Here is a 25,731-nt window from a genome sequence, read left to right as displayed (position 1 = left end):
TTAAAGCCCCATCTTGTTTTTATTTATGAGTTTTTTATTAAAAAATGTTTAGTCAATTTTTTAGAGAGAGAGAAACATCAGTTTGTTTTTCCACCTATCTATGCATTCATTGGCTGATTCTTGTATGTGCCCTGACCCGGGATTGAACCCACAACATTGGTGTATTAGGACAATGCTCTAACCAACTGAGCTACATGGCCAGGGCTCTGTCTTTTTTTTTTTTTTTTTTTTTTTTTTTACTAGACTGTGATAAGAAGCATCTGGGTTATATTGCAAAATCCTGGAACTTGTATTGTTTTTCAGAGACCCTGTGGGTTTTGAGGACATAGAGAAGGGTCTACTTCTCAGTGGGCCTACCTTTTCAAAGAGAGGACAAGGGGAGGACTGGGGTGCAGGCTGGGGTCACTCTCCTGGCAGGTCTTCTGCCCACATCTGTTGGTGAAAACAAACTCTCTCAGACGAATCTACATCTTCCTGTTCTCTCATTTAAGATGACTTTTTAGGCCATTCTAGTGGGACTGAATCACCACTGAATCTCACCATTTTTGCAGAACTTCTGAGTGCCTGGGAGAGGCTCTGACCGGCAGGGAGAGGGGTGGAATGGGAGGGAATCAACTCAATAGGCTACTGATTAGTGTTGACAAAAAAAAAAAAAAGAAAAAAAAGTATAACTCAGACCCTAGTAATCACTACTATTTTTACTACTATTTATTGAGCATTAACTATGTGCCTGTTCTTTATTTGCATCATTTCCCTTAATCTTCTAAATAACTTCACAATGGACACTATTATCTTACTTCTCCAAATGTGGAAACAGACTCAGAGAGGTTAGTTTGTCCAAGTTAGATAGCCAGTGGGAGGCAGAACCCCAAATAAATTTGAGGTCCATCTGGTGACAACTTCCACGCTTACTAGTCTCCTTTTAATAGTTTCTGTCCTCAGTCAGCACCTTAACTCGGGCCTTTGGCTCAGACCCAGTTCACACTGCAGGCCAGTTCCCTGATTCCACTCTACTTCCTTCCTGCCCCCTTTGCCTTGTACATATGGAATTTGAAAGGCCTCCCTCCTGCTTTCCTTTGTGGGGTCTCAGTTTGCTCTCTGTACAATGAGGACTGTTGATGGCCCCATTTTCAAGAACCCTTCTCGGCCCCAGTTTCTATGGACTTAGTTCAGGTCCACAAATGGTACTGAGTGCTCACTTGGGGCCAGTCCTGTGCGGGCCTTTGGCATGCGGAGATGGGTAAGTGAGTCCCTGTCCTTTACATGAACCTCCCAACAGCCAGCTCAGTGTAGCTGACTGTCCTTCTGTGTCACACAGCCGGACAATGGTGACTGCACTCAGCACAGCATGGGTTGTGTCATTCAGGGTCACAGGGCAATCTGAGATTTTGCTTGGTTTCCCCATTCGTTTGCTGGACAAACTTCTGCTCTTATTTCAACATCCAGCTCAAGAGGTACCTCTTTTAGAGAAATTTTTTGGTCTTTTTTAAGCCCAGATTTCCACCGTTCTTCTAGCATTTCTCTTTTGTAGCATCTCCTCTTATAACAGAAAAGGAAGGACATAGCCCAGCTCCCATAACTATCTCCACTCCCTATCAGAGGATGATCTCAGGCAAGTCCTGTAACCTCACTGAGGCTGTTCTCTTTTCCATACAATGGGGCAGTAATAGTGTCCACCTCCCCCTCTGGTCATGGACTTATGAGATTTACCTAGAACAGTGTCTGGCACGTGCAAGCAGGCAATGAGCTTGACTTATTATTCATAAAGTAAAGGTTCTTATTTGCAGGTGTGTGTTACGCCAGCCTGGCTGTGAGCCCTGCGGGCCTGGTATCACAAGAACACCACTTTTATATCTCTGTAGCTGACACAGAGACTGCTGCACAGTGGAAGGTGCTGTAGGTGGCTGGGAGCAGGTGTTCAAATCCATGTCATGTCCCTTAACAGCTGTGTGACCTTGGGGAGGTTCCGTGACTTCTCTGGCCTTCACTTTTTTCATTTGTAAATGGAGATACTTACACCGCCCTCTTTGTGTGATTATTGGGAGGATTAAACGAGGCCAAGCTGATGAAGTTGTGTCCTTGCCCAGAGCCGTTGTAAGAGCTCAACCCTGGGCATCTGTAACGCAGGAGGCTGAGCCTGGGGATCTCGCCCGCTTGTTGGGATAAGCTGAAAGAACCACAAGGAGGACTGGATGGAGCAGACATAGCCTTTATTACTCACGTTACAGGGAGTACTGATGGCGGCAGATCGGCGAAGCAGAATTGCATCTCTCTGAGTCAGAGACTTGGTTTAAGGGGTCCCAGACAAAGGGGGCACATGTCTGGTGAGGGACTGTAAACTGCATTACCTCAGTGTGTACGTGCAGAGAGAAAAGGTCAAGAAGCAGTCAGGCAGGGCGAGAAGCTGCTCCCAAAAAGAGATAAGGAGGGAATTACAATCTATTTCCAAAGGCATACACATTTTTCTGGCCAGGGGCCCTCTGGACTGTCTTCCATTATGGGGGTTGGAGGGTCTATGTCCAGTACGACCCCACAGTATCTGTTAGGTTAACAGACTCTCATTAATAACTAGCATCTGTATTCCACTTTCGCATTCTTATCTTATTTACTCCTCACAGCGGTTTCGGGAAGGGCCTCTGCTATTGTCTGTGGTTCATCAAGATCTTACAGCTGGTTAGAGGCAGGTTCCCTGATCTCACATCCCCTCCCCCATTGGTTGCCCCATGCATGACATCTCATATTATGGAGTCAGGTGAATGAGAGAATGATTCTCAAATAGGCCAAACAATCTTTCATAAAAGTTAGGTGGGGCCCAGGCTATTGGCCCGTTAGGAATACCAGCTAAATTGACTTCATAATGGTGGGTGCTGAGATGACACTTCCATCAAAAATCTGCACTTGGCTTTTTATGCTCGTCAGGGGCTGTTATAAATTTGATCATATCTGAAATAGCAGATTTCAAGTTGACATCCCCTTTGTCCACACTGGAATTCAGATTTATTTCTAAGAGACCAGTGCAATTTTCTTATCTTTGTTACAAATTACTACGGTCTGGGTTAATCTCACGCAGCAATAAAGCTGTTTGCCTAGGAAGCTTCCTGCAGTGTCAGAGCTGATGAATGGCTCCCTCTGGCTATAATAATTCAGTCTAGAACATTGAAAAAAAACCTCGGTTCTTCTGCAGGAAACTCCACCCGTGTGTTTGGCTGCTCAGACTGTTAGAGATCAGAGACTCCCAGCTGGGACAGGGTATCAGGACTTTTGAACCTATGGGATCTCAGGGTCTCCATGATGAATGGTGGGTCCCCCTCCCCTGACTTTGTAAGGAAGGTAGTCCTGTCTGGAGTTTTCTGAGAGTGGCTGTGGATCAAGTGACTGCACCAGAAGTCAGAGCAGGGAGAGGGTACAGACAGGGTAGTTGGGGGAAAAGGGAGCAGATGGGCTGGTCTTGGAATTGGAGAAGAATGGGCTGTAGGGGAAGGGGCAGAGGGCTTGTGTTTTATTCATTCAATAATTACTATAGTTTTTAAAATGTAGAACATACCATTGATTAGGAAATGCACTATTGACTTAATAAGAACATTTTTTTGGAGGGGCCAGAGGGATGAAACACAACCACTTTCATGCAAGATGATTTTAAAACCCAGTACTGTAGGCATTCTAGGGAGACTGAGAGCTGAAGGATAGTGAGAGGTAGGCTGTGTGTGGGGGCAGGTATTTCTGAGCAGCTGTGGGTGTTTGGCAGAGAGAATAGCATGCCCAGAGCTCTTGACACAAGAAGGCTTGCTGAAGAAATTGAAAGAAGGCCAGTGTGACTTTGGGAGAGGAAGGTGTGGGGATATAAAGCTGGGGGTCAGATGGGGACATCTCATGAAGGACAGCTAGAGGGTTTAGATATTAATCTGAAGAGACTAGAAAGATACTGAAGAATTTTAAGTAGAAGTTCTATATACTCTGTATTTATGGTTCATGGGAGGCAAAGCAACATTAACCTGGGAAGTCAGTGCTGGGAAGAAGGATTCACACAGCCTGCTCCTCTCTGGGAACAACACTGGCTTATTGGGCATTTGGAGTTTAAGAGGAAGCACAATTCTTTTAATTCCCTACATCAGAATTAACCTTTTTTGGCATACTCATAGGCCAGCAAGATCAAGTCTTCAACTGGGTTTCTGTTTCTTACTGTCCCTCCACCGCTGAGTAGTACAAACAACCTGGAGGGTTTCACCCAGGCTACCCTGGTCTGCAGTCACTCTGATCACGGTGGACTGACTACCTTCTTATCCAAGGTTGCTCTGTGTTTAGAAGATGGGGTTCTCCTCAGCTCTTCTGCTACATTCAGTCACAGGAATCATTTCATGTGGGTCCAAAGGCCACAGATCTTAATGTCCAATTACCTTGTCCCACTCCCCGCACCTCCTCAATACAGCAGCAGCTGCGCATCATGGGTGCTGTGTGCCGTGGTCTCTGCCCTACCTGGAACCCCCACAGAACCTCTTTCCTTCTCTTCTTCCTCTTCCTAATGGCTTAGCTACTTTGGTTCTTTATATTCTAAGCGTTCTCTGTTATCCTTCCCTCATCTGGGATAATCCAGTGGGTAAAAGCTAGACTAGGGTATGTTTTCTGCCTAGGAGTTTCAATTTTTGTCTCTTCAACATCCAAGTCCTGAAAGTAAAGGAACAAAAAACCCTAGCTCCTTCTCTCTTCTTGTCTTTAAACTTGAAGGACACTGTCAAGAGTTGTGCTTTAGCTGATAGTCTTTTGCTGTGGAATGGGCTGAGCAAGGAGTAGATGGCACTGTCAAATTTCTGCCCATTTGCCTGCCCATCCATCCATCCATCTATCATCCATCCATCCATCATCCACCCACTGCTTTGAGCAAGAGTAAAGAATTTTTAAGGTTGCTGTTTCTTTGACAACTGCCAACTCTGAGGATGGACAACTGCAGCCCTGTTTTCCCACAGGGCTCTGTCCATTGTCCATAACGTCCAAGACCACCGTAGTACAATGTTAAAAGCCTGGGCTCTAGAGTCACACTTGCTGGGTTCATGTCATAGCTTTATACCTTACTAGCTATGTGAATTTTGTCATGTAAACCGGATTTTTGCTATAGTACTCATCTCCCCTGTAGAATGTGGCTCGCACTGGCATACCCCAAAGACTGGTTATAAGGGTTAAATGATTTAATACATATAAGCCTCTAGAGCGGTACCTGGGATTAGAAAGTGTTCCATAAGTGTTAGGTATCACAGGTGCCCTTGGATCAGGGGTGAACATCTGACACAACCTGGGTCACTATATCCCCTTTCCTCTCCTTGAAATTTGGAATCAAGACTGAAGTGAGTCTGGGTCATTCAAAGCTGCTGAATTGAACTGAGATGTTGCAGGAAGGCTGTTCTGGGCTTTGAGCAAGGAGAAGCTGGTCTACAGAGAGAAAAAGAGGACATCAATGTGTGGACAGGAGACAGGAGGTTTGGTGGGTCTGAGCAAGGGAGGGGGAGAGGAGGAGAGAGCAATAGAATGAGGGAGAGGAAGAAGGAGGGGGAGGAGGGAGGAAGAGGAGAGGCTTACAGATGCTGAAGCACTTGGATTCCTAGTCCCAGCTCATAACGCTCAGTTTTCACCCTGGGTCTAGGTAAATCCCCATCTGTTTGATTGTGTTTTGCTTCAGTTACTTTGGAGTGAGTTTCCGAACAGGAATGGAAGAAACAAAGGCCAAGACAAACAGATCACATCTCTGCCCTCACAGGATCTGCCATTGCTATAAACTGAAGTGCCCCCACACCACCCCCCAAATTCATGTTCAGTTGAAACCTAACCCCAATGCGATGGCACTAGGAGGTGGAAGGTGATTTGATCATGAGGGTGAGACCCTCAAGAGTGGATTAGTGCCTTTATAAAAGGGCCTCCAGAGAGCCCCCCCACCCTGCTCTGCCACTCTTTTCTGCTCCCTGGGAAAGACCTGAGAACGTCTACTACCATTCTCAAGGTAGTGGAAACAACCACTACCTTGAAGGTGCTCAAAAACCACAGAGCAATTTTCAAATAAATGAGCAGATAATAAAAATGTTCCAAGCCATCAGTCACATCCTAAGTGTGCCCTCAGAAGACACCAAATCTGCCAGCATCTTGATCTTGGACTTCCCAGGCTCCCGAAGTGTGAGGAATAAATAAATATTTGTTGTTTAAGCTGCCCCGTCTATGGCATTTTTGTTATAGCAGCCCGAATGGACTGAGCCACCTAGCAGGTGAGTACAGGGGGTAAGATAACATTGGAGCTAACTGGAAAGTGAGTGTGGATAGGACTGTGAGAGGGGATGGAGAGGCATGTGTGAGCACTGAGGAGGAAGCCATCGATTAGGGATGGGGATTATGGAAGGCTTGATGGAGGAGGTATCAGTGATATTATATTTTTTATTAATAAAAAACTTCCCTTATGTTGTTGCGTTATATCTGCTGCTTCCAGCCATAATGCCCTACTGGGCTATGGACAGTGGAAGCAGCTAGACCCCGAGAAAGGGAGTCTCAGAGTGAAGTTTCCTGGCAAAACACAGCACCCTTCTCCCCTGCCCTCTGTAGCAGGGCTTTCCATTCTGACAAGGCGCTGATTAGCATTCTGAGGTTCTGGATGGGACGGCCTTATTTATTAACACCCTTTATCTCTAGGGATGTTAAGAATCAGCTGTAAGAGAGAAGCTTTGTAATGTAAATATCCCTCCTCCCCCACAGGGCCTGTTGCATATGACCTCTAGTGAGAAGGCAGAGGGAGCCAGCAGGGCGTTCCAGGAAGCGGGCTGCTCCTGGAGTCAGATAAGCTGCCCAGTGTGGCCAGGTCTGCAGCCCAGGAACCCAGTGGGGCTAGTGGCTGTTCCCATATCTGCTCTGGGGGAAACTCCCCACATCTAGGCTTTTGTTCATGCTCATCCCCCTACCTTGAGTGCCCCTCCCTAGGTCCCCCCTACCCATGCCTGCCCAGGAAAGCATCTCCACTTTCCCATAATGTCCTCTTTGCCCCCCACTGTCCCCCAGATTTGTATGGCTCTGCCCCCGAGCTCCCTCAGGTGATACCTCTTACGCAGCATCACCAGGGCTTATTCTGAACTTAACTGGAACACGAAGCAGTTGTTTTTTTCTTTGTTTAACCCCCACCAGCGTGGAGCCTCTTCAAGGACAAGACCAAGCCCCAAAACCTCCATAAGTGTTTATTGATGGTGTAGTCGGACTTCTTAGTACTTTATAGTAATTGATAAACTACAACCAGAAACAGGTGGTGTTAATCATGTGGCAGGAATTAGACTAAGATAAATCATTTCATGTAATCCTAATGCCCACAGAGGTAGATGGCACCGACATCACCGCTTTACAGATGAGAAGACCGGATGGGACTAGAGAGGGTTAAGTAAGGCTGTGTATTTAGCTCATAGAATGGCAGAACTCCATTTTTAACCTCAGCTTACCTGAGGTTGAAACTCTTCACTTTTAAAAATGACAAGATACTGTTACCCGTCTCCAGGACACTCGCTCCCTCCAAAGCAAATTAAAACAACAAAGAGGTATCTTTTTAAAAAAATTAACCTATTGAGAATAAAAAGAGCATCGATGTTGAAAATGTGGCAGTAACTCAGAAACTTTCCTATGCTTGTGGCATCAATGCTGAGTCAAGAAACTGATCCTGCCTTTTGACCCAGGGACTGCAGTTATGTTGAACGTTCATCTGAGGAAGTAATCCCCAAGATTAGGGAAGAAAACACTGAATACAAAGATGTCCATCGCAGCATTACTTACGATAGTGCCGTTCATCAACAGAATAGCTAAGTAAACGATGGCACAGCTGCATGAAGTGCTAGGCGCTCTTTCAAATGACAGTTCCGGAGATTGTCTAAGATCCCAAAGAATGTTTAGGATGTAACGTGAGGCCATGAAAAAACCCCTGGCTACCCGATTGTGAGAGCACCATGGTTACCACGCGGCGAAGCCTAGAGCTTAGGACACAGGAAACATACCAAGAATGCTAATAGTGGTTGTGTCAGGGTAAATGAATTATGCCTTATTTTTGTTTCTTTTCTTTCTATTTTTCAATTCTTCTGTAACATGGTTATATTATTTTTTATGATGAAAATGATGTATTTTTTTTAAGCTGATGAATAATTCCATAGCTGAGTCTTATTAACAGCTAAAGGTGACCTTGTCGAAGGAAGACTTTCTCCAGCCTTGGATCGATGTGGGGAGGGCTGGGCAGCATGTGGCGCTGCCCCGGGGGAGTGAGGGCGGTGGGTACCTCTGCGTGTGTCCTGTTACACTGGAACACCACCACCAAGGGACTGAGCCCCACAGGAGGTGACCTAGCTTTCTGGGTAAGTACCCTGGACCTCCCTTTCTCTCTGAAGAATCCAGCTTCTGGAATCGCTGTCTCCCCACTGGCTCTGGCCAAGAGCTGAGTAGCAAGTTCAGAAGCTCAGGGAATGGGAAAAATACCAGACAAAGCATCTCCAGGTTTAATTAAAAGAAAACGCCAACAACAAGAAGGAAAGCTGGGAGACTACATTAAGGGTGTGATTGATGGCTTGGAACGTTTTTATTATCTGCTCATTTAGTTGAAAATTGCTCTGTGGTTTTGACCACTTTCAAGGTGGTGGTTGTTTCTGACTTTTAGTCATTCTCAGGCCTTCCTCAGCTTGCAGAGCTCTTAGGAAAGTTAGGAACAAGGTGAAGGAAGTGGGCTCATAAAGTTACCTCCGAATTCCATCAGGGGGTGGGGGTGGGTGGGCGCTGTGCCCCCTCTGAGGGCAGGTCAACACAGTAGGGAAGAAGGAGAGCTTTGACATCAGATACAATCAGGTCTGAACTCTGTTTTAGCTACTCACTGATGGTGGCTAAATCATTTGGGCAAATCCCTTCATCTCTTTGAGCCTCAGTTTCTTTCCTGTAAAATAGATAAGGATGGCACCTGCCTCAGAGGGTTGTGGGGAAGTTAAATGAGTTGAGGTGTATGGAGCACAGAGTGTAGATCTGGTACATTCTTAGTGCCCGATGAGTGCCATTATTATTATTATTATTATTATTATTATTATTTAGTGCCCCTGCAGCTATAGGTGGGTTTTTTCAGGAAGAACTTCACTAAGGGAGAAAGAAACTTCACTACAGTAGCAGACAACACAATAACCCAAGGACTTCCTGTGCCCTTGAAGTTTTGTGCCTCTCTCTCTGTCCCTGCAGGAACTCTCTTTCTCAAACATCACTCATGTGGAGATTTTGGTCTGGCTTCCTGTTGACGCCCACCTGATCTGTCTCCTGTCTGGAAGACAGCTTCCTGTTTCCCACCAGAGATGGGTGATCTCCTGGGTGCAGCCTTCCCACTGAGGACTCAAGACCACAGCTTCTTACACACGAGGTCCTGTGCTAAGTGCTCTACACACAATTTCCAAATTAATTCTCACAACCTCAGAGGTGGTACTGTTACTACCAACCATTTTAAAGGCAAGGAAATGGAGGCCCAGAGAAGATCAGCAACTTGCCCTAGATCGCACTGTAGGTATGAGGCAGGGCAAGGATTCTCACCTAGGTCCACCTGCTCACGAGCCCCTGTTCTTACCCCCGGGGGCTATCGATGGTGACGCTATACCTACTGTCCAGGAGGCTGTGCTGGGCATTATTAATGAATGTGAGGCGTGCATTATAGCCTCTAATGCGCTGGGCAAATGCAATGGTGTAATAACACGTAACAACCCAGGTAGGAGATCGTGCAACGCTGTGGTTGGAGGCCTCTGTTCAAATTCTGCTCCATCACTTCCTGACCTCCTATCACTTAAGTGGCCTTGAGCATATCAATGAATGTTTTCCAAGCCTCAATTGCTTTCTCTTTAAAATAGGAAAAACAGTACAAGGTTGTGGTGGCCAGTGTGGTAGTCTGGGAGAAGCTCTTAAAACAATGCCTGGCACATAATCAGCAATAAATAAGTAAAACTCTAACAGGGATGTCCAAGCTTTTGGCTCCTCTGGGCCCCATTGGAAGAAGAAGAATTGTCTTGGGCCACACATTAAATACATTGCGACACATGATCACAAAAAAGAAATCTCATAATGGTTTAAGTAAATTTACGATTTTGTGTTGGGCCACATTCACAGCCATCCTGGGCCACGGGCGGCCCTGCAAATGCGAACTCCATGACGGCAGATAAAACTGTTTTGTTTACTATCGTGTGCCTCCTGCCTAGACCAGCACCTGGCCCTCTCTCTGTGCTCACAGACTCTCTGCCGCTTGAATGAATGGTCCTGGTCCTAGTTGTCGTAGCCATAATGTCCCTAGAAAGACCATTCTCTTTCCAGGGACACCCAGCTGTGTTGGACCCTTATGAACAGCCGGGGCGGGCTCTGTCACTGTGGCAAACAGTTTGATGGATGGATCAGGGCAGCTCACAGACACCATGGCCTGAGTGGCCTTAGGTAGGGGCAGGGCTTAGGGACGGTCACAGTGACACCCCAAGGACTGCTACTACCTGAGATCTTATCAGGTCCCTGTGAGCCCAGTCCATCCAGGAAGTTCTCTCTGGCCTAATTGGAGTTACTTGTCAAAATTTATTGTCTGGAGTCAAAGGGAAGACCCTCATCAAATTAGGATTACATAGGGCTGGAGAGACCACTGGGGCTTGGGCCTCCTCCCCCAGCCCTCCCTAATAGGAGGCCACGAGTAGTTAGAATTCAATTAAGCCCTGGTGAAGGGAGTCTTCCGAGGCAGAGCTGGGGCAGGCCCATGTCTGGGCTGAACAGAACAACCGATTTAAGCTAAATCAACGCCTACTTAAGTGAGTCGTAATAAGCATTCTGGGGGCAACGCCAGCCTGGGGGCATCATTTATCACCGGGTAATAGAAAACCCTAATGAATAATAACTGGGGCCCAGCAGCCGGAGCGCGCATACATTATGGGGTTCAAGCTGCTGCTGTCCACCCAGCCAGGAGGATAGGGTCTGAGGCCTGGGTGGTGGGGTTTGCATATCGAATTCTGCCGCTTTGCAGGAAGGCCTTTGTTGTACAGAAAAGCCATTAATCTCACACCCGCTTTGCCAGTCTTGCAGTTTGCGTGGGGAACACATGGTCTATTTGCTTGTGTTGCCTGGTTCTGGCTTCTGCTGTGGCCAGCGTCTGAGAACACAGACTTCACATCTGTGTTCTGAGGCCTGATTCCAGGGGCCCATTTCAAGCAACGCAGTCTGAGCACCAGAGGGGCACATAGTTCTGTGCTGGGCATGGTAGGGGTTGGGGAAACTACGGGAATGGGCCTGTGAAGTTCTAGTCCAGCACTATCTCATTTCATAAGCACTAACTGCTTTGGAGTTAGGTGTTATAATGTGCCCATTTTACAGACGAGAAAACTGAGAATTAGAGAGGTTAAATGGCTTGCACACAGCTAGGAAATGGGGGTCCTAGAATTTGAATTCAGGCCCTCTGATAGGAATTCTGAATCCTTTATCTTTCACCACTTCCCCTCCTAGGAAATCAGGCTGTAGGCCTCTTCCCACAGCTGGAGGGGCATGGGGGTGGAGCAACGTTCTCTGCCTTCCAGGCGTCCAGATGTGTTTGCAGGTGTGTCTGGAAGAAAAGGGGGAGAAGATGGGGCTGAAGAGAATTAAACAGGCGCTAGAACAGCTGTGGGCTCCAGATCCTGCTAAAAATTGGTGACACTATTTTGGGGGGAGCAAGCTCTTGGCAGTAGGGTTGATACACTGAGAAAAAAGGGGCTGGTGGGTCAAGGGGCCCCGCAAGGCCTCTGGGGAAGGAAGCAAAGGAAAATTATAATTGTTGACAAATAGAGAAAAAATGAATAGGGCTAACTTTAGATATTTGAGTAAAGTAAAGCAGAAGAAGAAAATTCCCAGAGGAGTAGCCTTCTGTCCCTTCCCCGAGGCGAGAACTCACAGAGCTGGGAGGGGTGGCTACTGGGGAACCAAGCAAGGGAGAGTGGGGATCAGACTTGAAATGTCCAGTGGCTGGGCCATCCTGTCCAAAGTGCTTCCCCTGCCCAGATTTGGAAGACAGATTATTGTGCTTCAAAGAAGTGTGAACATAAGTTTGGTCATGTCTGAGCCCAGGCTTCCATCTATTTGCATGAGTTGATTGGCTGGGGGCAAGGCTCATGGGTGGGGCTCTGGAGGCAGAGGTAGGGACCTGGGAGGGCAGCCTGGGGTCTGGCCCTCCTGCCCAGTGAATGGGCATCGGAGCCTAGGGGTGAGCTATGTTTTCTAGGGACCCTGTGGGGAAGGCACAGGCAGCACTGGGCCAAGTAGCCTCCTGCCTGCCTTCACTAGGAACATGGTGCAACCTCAGGTTAGGAGGGAGTGCCAGCATTCCACAGCGGAGAGGGTATTCTTCCCGAGGGCACTGGAGTGACAGTGCCCTGCAGATGTCTCTGAAGATGTTAGGGGCAGAAACACGATTTCCCTTGGACATTTCCATACGGCTACAGGCAAGGTTTGCGGGGGCTGCAGTTTGCTGTAGGCAGGTCGGGATGCTGGTGTGAGCTGGAGAAACTTGAGAATTCTGTTATGTGGCCTCAGTGAAGCCCACTGTTCCTGGAAACATCCAGGCTATATTGTCTTTACCTCCAACAAATCGGTCCCTAATGATAGTAGCAGGTAGCCCAACACCTTTTCTACTTTTTTCCCTCCCCAAGGATTTGCCCATTTGCTCACTTTGCCTCATGGAGGCAGGGTTAGGGGGAGGGTTAGATTTTCACAGGTGTAAAGCTCAGGGCCATCTTGGCCCTGAAGGTTCCAGGAGAGCCTCATGGGAGGTTTCCTGGAGGAAGGGGTTTGACCATTTGAGTTGGGTGAGCAGAGTTTGATTAGCAAAACATGGGGGCTGGGGGGAGGGCATTCCAGGGAGAAGAAACTGTGTGAACAAAGCCAAGGAGATGGGGAATCTGGGAAGTGTGGAGAAGTTGGCTGGGGCTAGCGTGATAGTTTATTTTATGTGTCAACTTGACTGGACCACAAGGTGCCCCGATGTTTGGTCAAACGTTATTCTGGGAGGGTCTGTGAAGGTGTTTCTAGATGAGGTTAGCATCTGAGTCTGTAGATTGAGTAAAGCAGATTGCCCTCCCCGGTGTGGGTGGGTCTCATCTCACCCGTTGAAGTCCTGAACGGAACAAGAAGGCTGAGTGAGAAGGAACTTCTGCTGCCTGACTGCCGAGCTAGAATCGCTCTTCTGCCTCGGACTCAGACTGGGACTGGAACGTACAGCCTCGGCTCTCCTGAGTCTTCAACTTGTTCATTGCAGATCTCGGGACTTAGCTTCTATAATCTTGTGAGCCAGTTTCTTATAATAAATCTCTTTATATCTATCTCTGTATCTATCGTTATCTATATTTATGTATCTATGTATATGTATATGTATATATATATATCTGTATCTATATCTCCTATTGGTTCGTTTCTCTGGAACACAGCCAGACTAACACAGCCAGAACAGTGGTTTTCAACTATGGCTGCATGTTAGCACCTTCTGGGTTCCGGGAAGGGGGGTGTCAAAAAGTAGGACTCCTTGGGCTCCAACTGCAGAGGCTCTGACTCAGTTGGTCTGGGGTGAGACCTTGGTGTTCTATTTTCTGAAAGCTCCCCAGGGACTCGCTTTTGTGAGGGTGCGGAGGCTCCTCAGCAAGGGGAGTGTGAAGGAGAGGGACAGGAACTCATTCAGGGCATCGTGTTGCAGGCATTTTCACAGGCTTGCTTGGTGAGTAGTGTACAAGACAGCCCAATTCAGCAGGATGATTATTCTCATTTTTCAGATAAGGAAACCGGTTGTTCAGCCAGTGAGTGGACAGCCCAAGGTCACAAAACTAGTAAGTGGCAGAGCAGGAATTTATATTCAGGTCTGTCTGGCCCTAAAGTCTGGAACATGAGCCTCAAAGGGTTTGGCCCAGAAGTAGCACTTGCCCTCTACTTCAGGAGCATGGACAACAGCAGGGTATGGTACTGCTGCTCGGAGGGCAGATCCCCTCATGGATAACCCCACACTCCTGCCTGGGGGAGAGCTCCAAGCCTGGGGAAGCTTCAGGACTTATGAGTCCCATGACAACGTCTGGTGCTTTTTAGTGTCATATTAGCAAAATACTAGCATCGGACTCGACCTCAGAAAGCAGTGATATTCCTCCACCCCTCTGCCTTCCTTCTAGGGTAGGGAGCCTGCCATATTTCTTTATTCCCTTGATGGCAGTGCTTGGCACACAGTGGGTGCCCAACTAATGTTTATGGAATTGAAATAAGTGGTTTTAAAGGTCACAAAACTGATGCAACAAATGCTCAGAGATACTTAATTGTCTTTTTTACACAGAGTGAGCTATAGCAGAGCTGGGACTAGAATCAGCTCTTCTGGTCCCAGACAGGCGGCCTGTTGTTCCACAAAAGTGCTAGTTTTAGAGTTGTAGCCTATTGGGGCTGAATGAGCCTCAGAAAAGGTTTATATAGCATTTAAAAATCGTCTTCACTTTCTGTGTCCTCTCCCACTCAGCAGTGGCTGTCTGTATGCTGTGTAGAGAAAGAGTCTGAGGCTCATGAGGAAAGAGTGCTGTCATCGATTAGTGATGTCTGCCATGGGAGTAGGAATGGTTAGTGGCAACATTTGCTGTTCCTGATTTCATTCACATCCTTTATGTTATGGTTAAGAAAATCAAGGGCCATTTTGCCATCTATAAAAGTATATCACTAATGGGGGACCCTTCTACGAACTTTAGGTATTCTAGGGTTTCCTTAGGGAAAGGCAAAGATAATGGGGTTATGCCAAAAATTCTGGACCTGAAATTGGATGAAAGAACTGGTGTACATACTCTTAGGCTTAAAGATGGTATAATTTCAGGCATGTGTATTTTTCTTTCTGGGTTTCAATTTCTGGGCTTCATGGCCTCTTGTAGTCCAGTGGCTCATCACAGAACATCAATTACTTTGCTTTTGTTCTGTCAGCCTTGCAAACCAATAGCTTTTCTCCAACCACCTTGCATCTGCAACTCCCTATCCCTTGCTCCACTTCTGGGGTCTCATTGCTTATTCCTTATTTTCCACCCCTTCTCTGCAACCCATTTTGGGCTGGACTTCTTTCTGCAGGAGGAGCAGAGGATGTGTGGGAAGGGCTGCTGCCCCAATTAGCTGTGGAGAGAATGGGCCTTGACCTCAGTCTGGGAGCAGGGCTGGTGTGTGGTGGGCAACTCAAGGGCGAAGAGGACCAGAAAGAGTCCAGGAGAATATGCAAAGTGCTGCATTAAAGAGGCAAAGGCTCAGCTTTCTAGTCCTTTGCTCTGAAGTTCAAGCAGAAAATGTGAGAATTGATATGCTAAATGGATGCAAAGAAAGAAATTCCTTCCAGCAGGTCCCCAGGTCTGAGAATTTTTCTCCTAGATGAAGGAAAAAAAGGTGATGTGTGCTCTAAAGCAATTTTAACCAGTATTTCTCAGAGGAAGAGTCTGTTTGACCTTGAGATCACTGGGTTAGGAGAAAGAACCTGAGGAGGGAGAGGGGTGGGGACTTGTCTAAGATGGAACACTGATTTGGGGGCACAGCTGGGACTGGGACCCAGGTGTGCTAGGTCCTGATTAGCCTCTTCTGTGCTAAGCAGGTTTTCAGGACCAACCTGTCCAAGACCAGGGCAGGGTCACTGCTGCCCGCCCCCCCCCCCCCCCCCCCGCCTCCAGCCCCCACATGGTTCAATTGTCATCTACCTTCTTGCTAGAAAATACTACTTTTCAAGGTATTCTCATGGCATGGTCCTGCTTCCCCAAATTTGGAGTCACTCTTGGTAGCCTGTACTGTTGATGACAGAGCCATATACTGCTGTCCCCGAGGCCAATTACCCTGAACCCAGCTGCTTTCCCTCGTGGCTGGTGCCTGGGCTGCTGCAGACTTGATACTGCTGGTGAAATGTGGAGGCCTGCTGTGCCCCTCTCTCTGGCCCACCTTGTATGGTCCAGCAGCCCACTCTTCTTCAGTCCTTCCACTCTACAGTTTGGGGCCAAAGACATCCTCCTGCATTAGGAGTGAGAAGGGAGTTTTCTTCTATCCACAATGCAGAAATGTTTCTTTTTCACTGGAGAACATTCACCCCCTTCTAGGTCAAATCCATTCTATCCTTGGGGAGTAGTGTTTCTCCCATGGTCTTGGTGAGATAATCACCAAATGGTCCAGTATTGACATCTTTCTAAGGGTTGGGCGTTCAATAAGTTTTATCCATTGTTATTTTATTGTACCCATGTAATAAATGGGAAACTGAGGCCCAGAGAGTACAAGTGGCTTGCCTAAGGTCACACTGCTGGTGGTTGTTGGAGTGGATGAATTATGGGATGAATGTTTGTGTCCTCCCAGAACTCCTAGGTGGAAACCTTAAACCCCTGATACGATGATATGAGGAGGTGGGGCCTTTGGGAGGTGATTAAGTTTAGATGAGGTTATGAGGATGATGCCCTCATGATGAGATTAGTGCCCTTTAGAAAGAGGAAGAGACCAAGATCTCATCCTCTCCATGTGCATGTGCTTGGAAAGGCCATGTGAGCACATAGTGAGAAGGCGGCCGTCTACAAGCCAGGTGCTGGGTTGTCATCAGACACCAAATCTACTGGTACCTTGATCTTGGACTTCCCAGATCCCAGAACTTGAGAAACAAATGTTTGTTGGTATGGCAACCTGAACTGACTACGACATGAGTGGAGAAGCCAGGCCTGCTGACTCTCAGCCCAACTTTGCCTCTCCACAGAGTCCCTTGGGGAAGGTCGACACTGTGATCACTTAAGGTTGTGTTTGCCTGACTCCTTGCAGGATGGTGAGCTTCATTTTGTCCTTCTGCTGGGGACAGTGGAGTGGGCTTAGCTGAGATCCATCAGCCACAGTGACACAAAGTTGGAAAAATGTTTTTATCTAAGAACACTTGTGACAAGAGACCAGGAACAGACATCTTGCTGTCCAACAACTAAGGTAATTAATATTCCATTAACAAGGCCATTACAACTCCTGAATAGAAATATGTTTCATCTTAAGGTGCGAAGCCTACTTCTAAGTGAGGTGTAACAGCTGAATAAGCATACCTGCTGATTTATGTCCATAAAACTTAATTTATTAGCAATGTCTCAATTGTGATGGTGCGTATAGTCCCTGAGCCATTAGCAAAATCCTCTAAAAGCCGCTGATGAGAATAATATGCCCAATAAATGGGATGAACAGCACTTTTTTTACTCCTGAGGCTATAGACTTGCTAATAAGGCTGGGCTGGTCTTTTAATGGAGTAGCCAAGTGGGCAGGAGAAAGCTCCTGGAGAGTAGGATGGAAGGTGGCCTCTTCCTGTATTATGCTGCTGTATCTTGAAGGATGAGTGACATTTGGACAAGGGAAGACACTAGGGGAGGTGAGCAAACAGGAGAGGGTTCTCCAAGCATAGTGGTGGCACAGAGGTGGATCCAGAGCTGTGCAGCTTCAATGAGTTGTTCAGTTTGGCTGGAGAATAACTCTGTGATTTCATGTATTGTCTCCCTCCTTCCTCCCTTCCTCCCTACCTCCCTCCTCCCACCTTTCCTCCTAGCACTACCAAGAGCTTGGCCTTGTATTGAGCACATACAGCACCTTAGTATTGGGTGTCCCTACAAATGCCAAGAGGTGGACCCTGATCCCCTCTCATGTGGATTCAAACTCGGCCCCACCAGAATGCCTGAACCCAGGCGAATGAAAGCCTGGGTGGAGCCAACAACCCAGAGGCTTTGAAGGGCATGTATTTTACACACTGCAATATCCATCTAGATGAATTTAGGCTACAAAACAGAGTATTTTCTCTCCTCTGGGAGCTCTAATGGTCCAAGAAGACTCATGTTCCCTTTTCTCCCTGCTTTTTCCCCATGTGGGAAGGGAAGGTGTTAGAATCCTTGTAATGATAGGAAGCAATTCCTATGGTTGCTGCCAAGGTCTGACAGCAGGACCCAGAAATCCAACATTTCTTTCATGGACACCATTTTTCTGAGAAGAACAAGTAGAAAAAATGGATTGGATATATATACCCCTAGGCTCACCTGGTAGCAAGCGTTGTTACCAAGCTTCTGGCTGTGGCCATGCATCAGCCCTCCCTTCCATGCCACTGTCCCTACAGGGGCACTGGAGGGCTCAGGGCTTCCAAACTCCTGGGATGAAATGCACCAGAGTCCTGCTGGTTCTGCCCGAGATACTTGTCCTAGCCAGCCCAACTTTTGTTCTTAAATTACTTTGAATTGCAGTCCTGTCGCTTAAAACCAAAATAATCTTGGGTAGTGTAGCCTGCCACATATTGCCCAGTAATCTTCTTACTAAACGATGTGGGGAAAAAAATGAGAAAAGAGCTAGCAACCTAAGGAAAAGACGTTTGAGAAAGTGTCAAAATCTTGTTCCAATGTTTTTTTTTAAATCAACTTTATTGAGGTGTAATTTACATACAATAAAGTTTACACGATTTAAGCAAACAGGTTGATGACTTTTGATAGAGGTTTATACCTGTGTACTCAACTAATATGTAGCACACCTTTGTTTCCCCAGAAAGTTTCCTGGTGTCCCCAAACTGCCGCCTGGCAACCACTGCTCTGATTTCTGTCACTGCTGATTAGTTTTGCCCATTCTAGTATATCACATAAATGGAGGCCCATGAATCAGAAAATATGTACCCCTTTTCTGGCTTCTTTTACTCTGTATAATTATTTTGAGGAAGATTTATGTTATTGAATGTATCAGTAGCTCATTTTTACTGCAGAGTAATATTCCGTTGTCCCAATACAGCTTAATTTATTTATCCCTTTACCTGTTAATGAATATTTAGATTTTTTCCAGTTTGAGGCTATTGTAAACATTTATGTGTAATGACACGTAGAGGATATATAATTACATATACACATGTATAATTATATCTGTTTAATATATTATATATTAGATATAATTTCCCTTGGATAAATATGTAGGAGTAGAATTTCTGGGTTATGTAAGTATATGCTTAACTTTGTAGGAAACTGCCAAATATTTTCCAAGGCGATTGTACCATTGTAGATTCTTATCAGCAGTGTATGAGAATTCCAGTGCTGCCATGTCCTCTTCACCTGATTTTGGAATTGTCTTTTTTTTAAACTTCAAATAATTATTAATTTTTCAGTGACAGTTGACATACCATATTGCATTAGTTTCAGGTGTACCACCCAGTGATTAGGCTCTATGTAACTTATTGTCATCCTGATAAATCTACCACCCACTGACACCATACACAGGAATTATAGCATTATTGACTATGTTCCCTCTGCTGTGTCCCCATGACTATTCTGTGACTACCAATTTGTCCTTCTTAATCCCTTCACCTTCTCAGCCATCTTCCCAGTCCCCCTGCCATCTTAAAGAAGGTCCTTTCACATTTCTCATAATGCTGGTTTGGTGATGATGAACTCCTTTAGTTTTTTCTTGTTTGGGAAGCACTTTTTTTTTCTGTCCTTTGATTCTAAATGATAGGTTTGCTGGGGAGAGTAATCTTGGTTGTAGATCCTTGCTTTTCATCACTTTGAATATTTCTTGCCAGTCCCTGATGGCCTGGAAAGTTTCTGTTGAGAAATCAGCTAATAATCTTATGGAAACTCATTTGTAGGTGACTAACTGTTTTTTTCTTGCTGCTTTTAAGATTCTCTCTTTGTTTTTTAACCTTTTGCCTTTTAACCTTTTAATTTTAATTATGATGGTCTTGGTGTGGCCCTCTTTGGGTTAATCCTGTTTGGAACTCTCTGTGCTTCCTGGACTTGTATGTCTATTTCCTTCACCAGGTTAGGAAAGTTTTCTATCATTATTTTTTCAGAGAGATTTTTTCAATTCCTTGATCTTTGTCTTTTTCTTCTAGCACACCCATGATGCAAACACTGGTTTACACTTGAAGTTGTCCCAGAGGCTCCTTACACTATCCTCATTTTTTTGGATTCTTTTTTCTTTTTGCTGTTCTGATTGGGTGTTTTTTGTTTCATTATAATCCAAATTGCTGACTTGATTCTCACCTTGATCTATTCCACTGTTGATTCCCTGTAATATATTCATTTCTGATTTTTTTTGTTTTCTAGTTCTGTTTTTATGTTTCTTATCTCTTTGTTGAAGTTCTAAGTCCATCTACTCTTCCCCTAAGTTCATTAAGCATCCTCATAACCAGTGTTTTGAACTCTCCACCAAGTAGATTGCTTGTTTCCATTTTGTTTAGTTCTTTTTTTCTGGAGTTTTGTTCTGTTCTTTCACTTGGGACATGTTTCTTTGTCTCCTCCTTTTGGTAGCCTCCTTGTGTTTGTTTCCATGTATTAGGTAGAGCTGCTACATCTCACAGGCTTGGTAGATTGGCCTAATGTACTAGGTGTCCTGTAGGGTTCAGTGGCAAAGCCTCCCCTTTCATTGGAGCTGAGCCATGCAGGTGCACTCCCTGTGTGTCCTGTGTACACACTCTCATTGTAGTTGAGTCTTGCTTGCTGTTGGCACATCATTGAGGGGGATTTATCCCCAGGCTGATTGACCACCATGGAAATCAGTTGTGCAGGAGCTGATCCCACAGAGCAGGACTTACTCCAGCAGGGCTCTGAGGCCCAATTAATTTACCCCTTGAGTATGTCACTTGTGGAAGTGGCCCTAGGACCTCCTGGGATGTACAGGCCAAGGCCAACCACCACCTGTGTCCTGGCCAGGGCCAACCAGCAGGAGCTACAAAGTGACCTGCAGATCATTGCTACTTGTGCTGAACTTGGAGGTACCCATGGGAGGCAAGCCAAGGCCAGCTGCTGCTAATGCTGGGCCTGGGGCCAATTAGCGAGAGGTATGAGGCATGCCAAGGCCAGATGCTGCTTGTTGAGAAGTTTTAGGAGAGTCTTAAGCGTGAGCCAAGACAGGCCATTAATACGGAAAAGCCACTGGAAATAGCTTGGGTGAGCACACAAGTTGGGTGGGGTGGGATCTTAGGGAATCACCAGGGTGAGGCCAACAGTGTGAGCTAGGTTGATGGAGACTCAGATATGGCAACAGCTTGCCGGCTCTGTTGAGAGAGGGCTCAGTATAGGAACAATAACCTCTGCCAGCCCTTCTGTCTGGGAGAAAGCTGTCCCTCCAGCTCTCACACCGATGCCAGACAATTCAGTTCCTTCCTGTATGTCCCTGGTGCATTTTGAGCTTCTGCCCCAGCGCTGGAACTCAGGGTGAGTAACTCCGAGTAAGTGTGTGCATAGACCCTTTAAGAGAAATATCTGGGACTCCAGAAGCCCTGTCTCACTCAGCTACAATCCCCACTCATTTTTACAGCCAGTAGTTATGGGGACTTCTCTCCCTAGCACTGGAAACCTGGGCCAGGGAGCCTGGTTTGGGCCTGGGACCAATGCTCCTCAGCAGGGGGGGATACCTCTGCAGCTGAGATATCCTTCCTAATTTTTATCCACCGCATGCAGGTGTGGGACCAGCCCATTCTGGGTCTCTGCCCTTCCTACCAGTCTTGATGTGGCTTGTTCTTTATGCCTTTAGTTGTAGGACTTCTGTTCAGCTAGATTTCAGGCAGTTCCGGATGATGGTTGTTCTGTAGTTCAGTTGTAATTTTGATGTGGTTGTGAGAGGACTTGGGTACTCTATTACCTACACCGCCATCTTGACCAGAACCTGGAATTGTCTGCCTTTTAAATTTTACGCATTCCAGTGGGTGTGAAGTGGTATCTCATGGTGGTTTTGATTTACATTTCTCCGATGACAGATGTTGTTGAGTATTATTTCATGTGTTTATTGTATATTTTTTGTGAAATGTCTGTTCAAATTTTGCCATTGAAAAAAATTAATTCATCTTTTCATTATTGAACCATACGAGTATAGTTCAAAATGTATTCTGGATACAAGTTCCTTGACAAATATATGTGATGCCAACATTTTCTCCCAGTCTGTGGCTTGCCTGTTCTTGATAGTGTCTCTTAGAGAGTATAAGTGTTTTATTTTGATGAAGTCCAACTTCTTTTTTTTTCCTTTTATGACTAATGATTTGTCTTTTCTGTCTCAGAAATCATTGCCTAACCTAAAATTGCAAGATTTTCTTCTATGATTTCTTCTAGAAACTTTATAGTTGTAGGTTTTATATTTATGTCTATGATCCGTTTCAAAATAATGTTTGTGTGTGGTACGAGCTAAAGGTTGAATGTCCTATTCTTTCGTGTGACTCCCCAGTTGTTCTAACACCAGGTGTTTAAAACACTATCTCTTTCCATTGAGTTACATTGGTGCCTATTTTTTGCAAATCAGTTGGCCGTATATACGTTGGCCTATTTCTGGACTCTCTAGGCTATTCAATTGATCTATATATTTACCTTTATACCAATGTCAGATTATCTTGATAACTGTAGCCTTATAGTATAAATATTGAAATCCTCTAACTTCCTTTTCTTTTTTGTGCCTATTTTGTATTAGCTATTCCAGATCTTTGTATTTCCACTTAGTTTTAGGGTTAGGAAACTGTCTAGGATTTTGATTAGGATTATGTTGAATTTATACGTCAGTTTGGAGAAAATGGACAAGTTAATAATATCGAATCCTCTAATCTATGGTTATGATATAGCTCACCATTCATTCAGATCTTAATTTCCCCTAGTAATATTTTATAATTTTCTGTGTAGAGGTATTGCAATCTTTTCTTAAATTTATTCTAAGCACTTTTTAGCCCTGGCTGGTGTAGTTCAGTGGATTGAGTGTAGGCCTAACAACCAAACGGTCGCTGGTTCGATTCCTAGTCAAGGCACATGCCTGGGTTGTGGGCCAGGCCCCCAGTGGGGGTGTGCAAGAGGCAACCACATATTAATGTTTCTCTCCCTTTCTCGTATCCTTCCCTTCTCTCTAAAAAAAATAAATAAAGTCTTTGAAAAAAATTTTTCTAAGCATTTTTTAAATTTAATACTATTGCAAATTATGAAAAAATGTTCATTTTCCTATTGTTTGTTACTAGGATCTATAAGTACAATTGATTTTTGTATATTCATTTTTTATTTTGTAATTTTGCTAACTTTGAAATTCATTCTAGTATGTGATTTTTGGTAATTTCTTAGAATTTTCTACGATTATGTCATTTGTGAAAAAGACCATTTAACTTCTTCCATTCTAATTTATATGCCTTCTATTTCTAATCTTTTTTTAAAAAATTGTATTGGCCAGGAGCTCTAATACAAAGTTGTATAGAAATAGTGAGAGTGGACTTCCTTGTCTTATTCCTGCTTTTAGGAGAAAAGCATTAAATATGATGTTACCTATAATGTTTTGTTTGTTTTTTCATAACTGCCCTTTACCAAGTTGAGGAATTTCTTTCTATTCTTAGTTTTCTGAGAGTTTCTTTTTTGCACACAAATTTTTGCAGTAGAATCCCACATTTGTATTTGTTTAGGTATTTTCCTATATGTTAAAACTAATAAATATTACGCCAAGAGAAATTTTGGAAAGAAAAAGATTAAACTATAAAGATGAAAGCTTAAAGATCACTGAAAGAAACATGGGAAGCCGTCTTCATATCTTTTGTAATTTAGGTGTGAAAGTCTTCTCCAAGCGTGATCCGCAAAACAGAAACAATAAAGAAAAAAGTTATTAAGTTTGATTATATAAAATTAGAAATCAATGTTCTAACGATGTCACAAACAGATATGGACGGCTGGTCAGCACCTGGTTAAAATGTGTGCGACATACATGAGAGACAGTTATCTCTAATATATAAAGAGTTTGTATATATCAATAGGAAAAATTAGAACACTCTCATAAATAAATGTACAAAGGCATGAATAAGCAGTTTACAAAAGAAATACAAATATCCAACGAAAGTATGACAATATGTTCAATCTCAACAGTAATAAAGTAAGTGCAAATTAAACAACAACAAATATTATTTGTGCGACTGGCAGAGGTTAACAGATTGATAACATTCAGTGTCAAAGAGGTTGTAAGGAAAATTTCATGTTTTTGGTGGGAGAGCAAATTGTTAGAATGTAAATGGAGGACATTTGCTAATAATTATCAAGAGTCTTGAAAATATGCCTTCCCTTGAACCTCACAATATCACTTTCAAGAATGTATTCTGAAGCAGTCATTGAACAAGTGAGCAAAAAGATTTATACATACCAATGTTTATTGCAAATTTTTGATAACATCAAATTTGGGGTTCAACGTAAGTATCTATCTGGAGGGACCAGATTAAGTAAGTAAATTATGCTATACCATTTAGTGGAATACTGTGCAACTACTTTTAAAATCCCATTTTTTTTTTTGTATAAAAAAGGGAAATGTGTGTCTGTGCAGCCAACACAGTGATTGGTACAGATCAGACACTCCGTAAACAGCTGAATGTCCAGACTGAAAAGGCTGAATGCGGAATATCAAATGTCAACAACGAATATATATAGATGAAGGGTGTTGGGCGATTTCTTCCTCCTCGGTGTATTTCTGTGTAGTTTGAAAATTTTTAGTAAATGTGTTACTTTTATAGTCAGACCTCACAATAGATCTATTTGTCTTCTATAAAGTAAAAAAAATCAGTAGGACTTGATGATTGACTGTAAGTGGAGGTGTTGAGGATGCCGGTCTATATCTTGGCTTGGGTGGCTGCTTTTAGGGCTCTGTTTCCATTTGAGACAGGGCTATCAGGAGGAGGGGAAGGAGAAGGAGCCTAGTGTGTGCATCTCTGTGTCAGTCATTGAACTTTCCACCTGTGTTTGGAGTGCCATGGGGCACCCAGTTGGATATAAGAATCTGAAGCTCTGAGAAAGAGGCTGGATTGCAGGTCAGTTAGTATTGATCATAACTCACCAGTGAGCAGCCAACATGTGGTAATTACAGTCACAGATGTGGATGCTGCTGCCCAGCAGAGAGGGCAGAGTGAGGAGAGGGCAGGGGGCAGTCCTGCAGAACACTGACGTCTTCAGGGAGAGCAGGGAGTTTCCAGGAAGGGACCCAGAGGAGGAACAGGGAGTTAGGATGGAGGAGAACCAGCAGAATGCTGTTCTGAAATACTGGGCACAAATGCAGCTCACAGGTCAAGCTAGGTGCTGAATGAAAAGTGCCCAGAGGGTTTGGTGATTGACAGGGCATCCATGGCCTCGGTGGGAGTGGTCTCACTGGAGTGGTGGATATGGAAGTTGAAATGAGCTGAGGGGGAATGCCAGGTGAGCTGGTGGGACACTTGGAAGGGAAGGTAAGACAAGACCTGTGGTCATAGCTGGAGGGAGAAGGACGGTTAAGAAAGATTTTTTTTTTTTACTAGGATGGGAGAGATTTGATCATGTTCATAAGCTGGAGGGATGGAGCCAGCTGAAAGGGAGCTTGGAGATGAGCTAATGGTACCACACAGGGGTCAGAACAGGTGGGAAGGGCACAGAGAGGAGGATTAGCCTCAGACCAGGTGGCACCCTTCTTCCTCTATGATGGAGGAGGAGAGCCCGGGTGTGGGTGCAGTGGTGGCTGTAGCGGGAGAAGCAATAATTAATTAGACGTGGTTCATGCTGGATTTTCTCTGGGAGGTAAAAGATGCACTCCTTCCTGATGGCGTTTCATCATCGCACTACCAGAAAGACCAGGGTTTTAAGATTCCTGCTTGATGAAGTTGGCTTGATGCAAAGCAATAATGAAAGTTGCCAATGGAGAATGTGGCAGGAATCAGCCCGGGTGTCAAACTCATTCAGCGCCTATGTTCAAATAGGTAATTATGAGGCATTGCCACCAGTCGAACGGATCAAGATTCTTCTC

The sequence above is a fragment of the Desmodus rotundus genome, chromosome 3 (assembly GCF_022682495.2).
Source record: "Desmodus rotundus isolate HL8 chromosome 3, HLdesRot8A.1, whole genome shotgun sequence".
NCBI lineage: Eukaryota > Metazoa > Chordata > Mammalia > Chiroptera > Phyllostomidae > Desmodus > Desmodus rotundus.
The sequence above is the reverse complement of the archived record's forward strand: the minus strand, read 5'-3'. Positions refer to the sequence as shown.